Source organism: Kogia breviceps, chromosome 16 (genome assembly GCF_026419965.1).
Source record: "Kogia breviceps isolate mKogBre1 chromosome 16, mKogBre1 haplotype 1, whole genome shotgun sequence".
Taxonomy (NCBI): domain Eukaryota; kingdom Metazoa; phylum Chordata; class Mammalia; order Artiodactyla; family Physeteridae; genus Kogia; species Kogia breviceps.
Genome location: NC_081325.1, coordinates 12,845,078 through 12,851,984, shown reverse-complemented (window position 1 = coordinate 12,851,984; position 6,907 = coordinate 12,845,078). Strand labels below are relative to the sequence as shown.

Genomic DNA, 6,907 nt, shown 5'->3' with positions numbered 1-6,907 from the left:
AACATGGCAGCTCAGAGGGAGAGGCCGCCCTGAGTTCAAGACCTCCTGAATATTATTAGCCAGCGGTTCCCCATTCATGAAGATGGAAACAGAATCCCTGCCTTGGGAAACTGACGTACCAATTAAATGGGACAACATATGTAACCACTTGAATAGTCCATCACCTTGCAATCATTATTTGTCATTATGCAGATAAAAGCCAACTAGGGAGACGCATAAAGGTCACAGCCTTGCCCAGAGTCAGTCAGTGGAAGGCCTGCAAAGGTCAGAGGCAGGCAGCTCCCAAGATGGCCCCTATGATGCCCCGGCCTGGGATTCACCCCCTGAGTAATCCCCTCACACACTGTTATCCACAGATACAAAGAAGTGACTTTATATCACTTCCAAGATGAGGTTATAAGCCTCTGTGGCTCAGAACAGAATGAGGGTTGCCAGGGGCTGGGGGTCGGGGAAAGGGGAGGTGTTTATCAAAGGGTACAAAGCTTCAGTCTGGCGAGATGAACGAATTCTGGAGAGCTATGCACAGCATGGCGACTACAGTTGAAATACTATATTGTACACTTGAAATTTGCTACGAGGGTAGATCTTAAGTGTTCTCGCCACACACATACAAAAGATGACTATGGGAGGTGGTGTCCATTAACTTGATTGTGGTGATCATTTCACAGTGTATACGTGCGTCAAAACATCAGGTTGTATACCTTAGATATGTACAGTTTTAATTCGTCAATTATACCACCCAAAAGCTAAAAACCCAAAACACTGTGGCTGCCATCTTAGGCTCTGTCCTGGGCAGCCAGACCCTTGTAGACCCAATATGCCAAATTTTCAATCCCCACACACGTTTCCAGGAGCTGAGAAGAGAAACACTTTGAACTGGGACTGTGTTTGTTTCCTGGGGCTGCCATAACAAAGTAACTGGCACTGCACGGCGTAAACAATGAAAATGTGTTGTCTCACAGTCCTGGAGGCCAGGAGTCTGAGATCGAAGCAAAAGCAGCAGGGTTGGTTCCTTCTGAGAGCTGTGAGGGAGAATCTGTGCATGCCTCTCTCCCAGCTTCTGGTGGTCAGCCTGCAATCGTTGCCATTCCTCGGCTTATAGAAACATCACCCAGATCTCTGCCTGCATCTTCACCTGGCGTTCTACCTGTGTGTGTCTCTGTCCGAACTTCCCCTTTTTATAAGAACACCAGTCATGTTGGACTAGGACCCACCCCAATGACCTCATCTTAACTTGGTTACCTCTGTAAAGACCCTATTTCCGGTTGGGAGCAGTGGCGGAGGCCCAGGCTGGCTCCCTGCGCTACCATGGCTCTTGGGAAGAGTCACTGGGACCCGTTCGCAACCTCCGTGGGCCAGCACATAGAAAAGGCTACATTTGCTGGAGTTCAGACTGAACACTGGGGCCAGTTTATGCACATCTGTGACATAATTAACACTGCCCACGATGGGCCAAAAGACGCAGTAAAAGCTTTGAAGAAAAGGATTTCCAAAAACTACAATCATAAAGAAATCCAACTTACCTTGTCACTTATTGACATGTGCATACAGAACTGTGGTCCAAGTTTCCAGTCTGATTGTGAAGAAGGAATTGGTTAAAGATAGTCTAGTTAAGCTGCTGAATCCCAGATATACCTTGAGAACAGACATTCAGAACAGAATTTTGAATTTCATTAAGATGCGGTTGCAGGGTTTCCCAGGAGGTATGGATGTAAGTGAAGTGAAAGAAGTGTAAGAAAGATGGATCTCCTTAAGAAAGATGTTCAGTTTCCTCCATCAGATGCTGAAACAGCCAGACAAGAGACTGCTCAGATCTCACCGAATCCACCACCATCTGTTCCTACTGCACCAGCTCTTTCTTCTGTAGTTCCCAAGAACTCCAGTATTACACTGGTTCCAGAACAGACTGCAAAACTGCACAGTGAATTGGATATGGTGTAAATGAATGTGAGAGTGATGTCTGCCACACTGATGGAGAATACTGCTGGGTCTGAAAACCGTGAAGACAAAGAGCTTCTGCAGAAACTTTATAAGACGGGTCAGGAGATGCAAGACCTGCTCTTGGTGGTGGAGAATGAAGATGTCACTGTTGAGCTAATTCAAGCGAATGAGGATTTTAGTAACACCACCCTTGGATATGAGAGGTTTACGCGAAACCAACAAAGGATTTTGGAGCAAAATAAGAACCAGGGGGCAGACGCCGACACCAGCAGTGAACCTTCTGTCCCGTCCTCTGATCTCCTTGACCTGAGTCCCAGCCCTCCAGTGCATAGGGCCACTCTGGGAGAATACAACACCCTGAATGCTCAGCTTTCAGGCTTAAATTTCAGCTCTCCAAGTCCTGTTGTAACAAACAACTCGAAACCCAGTCTTCATCCACAGGTGGATTTGCTAACCTCGGAAAAAAACAGGAACACCCCTGTTTGCCCAAAGGACCAGCTAAAACCTTGCCTCAGGTAATACATATGAGAGTTTTCTGGAATATTCAAATTCAGTATTACTACAGCCGGTTAGTCTACAGACCATTCCAGCGACACCATCAAAGCAGAGACCACCATCCTTGCCCAGCAATCAACAAGCGATGACAAAGAATGATTTCCAGCCACCCAATTACTACGAGGTAATGGAGTCTGATGCATTAGCTCCTGCTGTCACCACAGAAGCTATTTATGAAGACACTGATGTATATCACTACAAAGGAGCTCAAAGTCACAATGACTGTTGAGGTGGAAGTAGATGACCAGCTCACTAGTGGCATTATGGGTGCCAATTCTCTAACAGGTAGACCCTGTCCAGCTTTGAGACCCAGAAGTTAAGACATTCCAAAACATCAAAACCACGGTGGAACATTCTTCCCCTGTAGTAACGAAGTTTAAACAGAAGAGTAACTGTTCCAGAGTAATGTTTATGGTTCCTGACAGCAGCTCAAGCTTTATCTCAAAAGAACTTGGTTGTAACATATATTCACTTAAAACTTCAGCAGAAGAAAAATTCATGGTACTGAGGCCAACCAGGTTAAGTGTAGCACCTTATGTTTCACAGGCCTTCCTACATTTAGAAATCATCACAAGAGCTGGGATAAGAATAGATGAAGACTGTTTCATTACAAAATGATTGTTAATAGATGAAAGCATGAAATGTGAAAAACTATTATTCAGGAAGAATACTGAGTGTATTCATTTAACTAAAGTTGAAAGTAGAAGTCAATTTGCACTTCTTTATAAATAATACTCATGTTTAGAATTATGAATTGTAAAAGCCTTGATGATTGTAGTTTAATTATATTTCAGGTACCCTCAAGAAGTCAATGGATTCTACATTGGTTGCCTTTAAATATAATTCTTTATAATACTAAATGTTCTTTTTTTTCTTTTTGGAAGAAAGACTTCTGGAAAACATTCAGAATAAATTGTACTTTGGTTTGTCATAAATTACAATGACAAATAAATTACCATTAAAACAAAAACAAAAACAAGACCCTATTTCCAAATAAAGTTACTTGCTGAGGTACGGGGGTTAGGACTCCAACATATTTGGGGGGGCATAATTTAATCCTTAACAGGGATGTTGCAGATTACTAGGATAAATTGAAGGAAGTCTTTTAGAATCTCCCAGAACTGATTACAGTGTCCAGATGGCTTTTACAATGTGCCCTGGGCAGTTAAGGAGGCAGAAACTAAGCAATTCCCCTGGTGTTAAAGTGAGAAGCCACATGATTCTTTCCATGTTGGTACTGGCAAGAAAATAACCCCCCTTAATGGGTGCTGTGGCTGTGGTTTTCTTCAGCACCCAGTTAGTTTGCTGGGGATGTCCTAACAAAGTATCACAGACTGTGGGACTTAAACAACAGAAACTTATTTCTCACAGTTCTGGAGGCTGGAAGTCCAAGATCAAGGCGCCAGCAGGGCTGGTTTCTCCTGACACCTCTCTCAGCTTGCAGATGGCTGTCTTCCCTCCGTGTCCTCACATGGTCTTTGGGCTGTGAGCACACACGCTGGCTCTATTCTTATAAGGACGCCGTCCCATCAGGTTAGGACCCACCCTAACAGCCTCGTTTTAACTCAATCACTTTTAAAGACCTGATCTCCAAATGTGGTTACATCCTCAGATACTGGGGGTTGGTTCTGCCCCGGGGACACTAGGGGGAGACTCCCTCCTGGATGGACGTGTCTTTAATCCAGACCATCCAGAATGTCTCCTGACCTTTTGTAGTCCCGTGCCAGCACCCCGCCTTTCGGTGTGTGGGGTTCCCTGCCTGGCAGGTTTCTGCATCCGTTGCCAGGTCTGGAGGGACGGCTCTGAGAAGGCTGTTCTTTCTCTACTATCAGGGTGGAGCAGCCTCGGGCCCCTCGGGCCAAGCAAAGAGTACTTCTGTTTTGACTCTTCGTTTTCTCACATTTTCCCTTTAAACACAGCCTGTCTTATATCTCCCTTTCTTATTTTTGTTTCTAACCCCCTCTGTTCCTCTTCAATGTAATTTTAAAGTGAAAACACATGGTCGCAAACCGGCGTCTCCCCATTTACTCAGCTGCACCTACTTATTCAATTTAAACTGGAAGGCTAGTTTACAAACTTTCAAAAATAAGTCCTGGGCCAACGTGGAGAACTGTATAAACACAGGTCTAATTTCATTTCTACTTGTTTCTTCTTTTTTTTTTGTCTCTCTCTTGTAAATGACCTTCCTAGTATAAAAGCCAAAACACATGCACGCACACACACATACACACTTTTTCTTTCTGGAAGTTTCTCCTTGATTTCTAATTCTGTAACAAAATAAACAGGTCTTGAACAGAAATTGAGAGTTTTTAAGAGACAGTTTCCAGCAAACTGTCAATTAACATTAGTGACATCATTCAACACAATATCCAGTTTAAAGGGCTTCAGGACAGAGTGTTTGATTGTTAGAAAAATGACTAACTGAGTAAGTGAATTCTGCTTTTTCTCCATGAAAGACACATACATACTAGTTTGTCTGTTAATCCTAATCCTTTTTCACTTTTGGAAGGAGAAGGAGGACAGCTTTGGAAAATAGGGCAAAGGACATAATTTTTGGCAGTAGAACTGTTCATATTTTGGTACAAGGGGAACCAAAATGAGAAAATTAACCCTGAAAAACTCTGGAGATCGACTCAAGTTGCTTTTTCCTAAAATGACCCATACTGTAGCCATACAAGTTCCTTATTTGACCCTACCCAGTCACATTATTTTGACTGTGAGCACACAGAATGATCAAAAAGTCCTATTGAACTATAATGCATTCGTTTTCTTCCATTTGTAGGGCTTAGGACTGTACATTTTCACATATCTTATGTGACCTTCACAAAGACCCTGTTAAGGAACTTGCCCGAGATCATTCAAAGCTATGTCTTGTGCAATGCTTTTTCCTCTCAACTGGGAGGTATATACAAGTCTGGGGTTTTGTCATATGCTCGAATGTCACAAATGACCTTCCATACAGCAATAGTCTTGTTTTGGACTGAACTGTACCTTCCCCAAATTCATATATTGAAGCCCCAACCCCAATGTGACTGCATTTGGAGATGGGGACTTTAAGGAGGCATTTAAGGATAGATGAGGTCATAAGAGTTGGGCCCTAATCCAGTAGGACTGATGTCCTTATAGGAACAAGAAGAGATGCCGGTAATCCATCCCCCAACCCCCTCCCCACAGCACGCAGAGAAAAGGGCATGTGAGGACGCAGCAAGAGGGCGGTTGTCTACAAGCCCGGAAGAAAGAAAATAACCCTAACCCTGATGTTAGACGTCTAGCTTCCAGAAATGTGAGAAAATTTAATTTCTGTTGTTTCAGCCCCTCAGTCTGGGGTATTCTGTTATGGCAGCCTGAGCTGATTAATACAGTTCTATTGGAGACTCCTGGCTGGGGGATATTTCCCTAGTTTTACCCCATCTAGGGAACCGGATGCTTGTCCTTAACGGTGCCATAAATTTCTCTCTCTACAGAGGCCTCTATGACAAAACGTGGAGAATTTCTTGAACTTAAGACTTTAGATGAGAAATGAAACATTAGATGGCTGGACCCACACTTGGAAATGAAAACCATAATCACACAATGTAAAAAATACTACTAATAAAGCAGTGGAATTATAAAATTAGCCTCTATTTCTTGCTTGATTTAAAAGATGGGTGGAAACCCTTCACCAGGTGTGACTTAGGGTGTTACACTGACGAGACATAAGTTCTGCCACCTTCACCCTCATGTAAGCCCCCCTGCTTTTGTCCCAGTCCAGCCCATATCGCAATGGCAGGTTTGTACGTCAGGATGTTTTTTCATGCAGAAGAATTCAGTCCATAGCTGTGTAATTGTTAGGGTTCATTTTCAGAATGCCATCTTATAAACATTATTTCTAAGGAGATTTCCTCCTTGCTGTATTTTCTGCTGAACATTTAACATTGGCTAGTCATTGTTTCCTTCTCAGTCAGCCGGACGATTCTCTGTTCCGGCCTGTTGCTATTCTGCTCTACCTCACTAGCTCTTCAGCATGAAAGCAGTTCCTGATTGGGGTCCATCAGAAAACAGATCCCCTATTTGAGCCAAAACCCTCCCTGTGTGATGTCATTTCACATCCCTCCAACTGCAGGCATTCAGGGGTGCTTTTATAAGCCATCATGTGTCCATTCTTACATGGGCTGCCCCCGACGAAGTCCAGAATGATCGCTGCTCGTTCTTAATCCTGCTTTCCAAACAGCTGTGGAAAATACAAGTCAAGGCTACTGAGACTTAGTCTTTGAGTACTTTCCTTTCCCTGGTCCTATAAGGATTTCCCTCTGTGTACATGAGTCTCAGTCCTCCAGTTCTTGGTTTGGTAACAACCAGAAACAAAAACAAGTCTGAGCAGGTTAGAGGTAATAGTAAATACAACACCCAAGAAGCTTCTCCTGAGTTTACT

At 43.5% G+C, this 6,907-nt stretch overlaps 1 pseudogene; it reads left to right on the top strand.

The window, feature by feature from the left end:
* The first annotated feature begins 1,308 nt into the window (after nt 1-1,308).
* On the top strand, nt 1,309-2,725 carry LOC131743493 (TOM1-like protein 1 pseudogene; annotated as a pseudogene).
* The last annotated feature ends 4,182 nt before the right edge of the window (nt 2,726-6,907 follow it).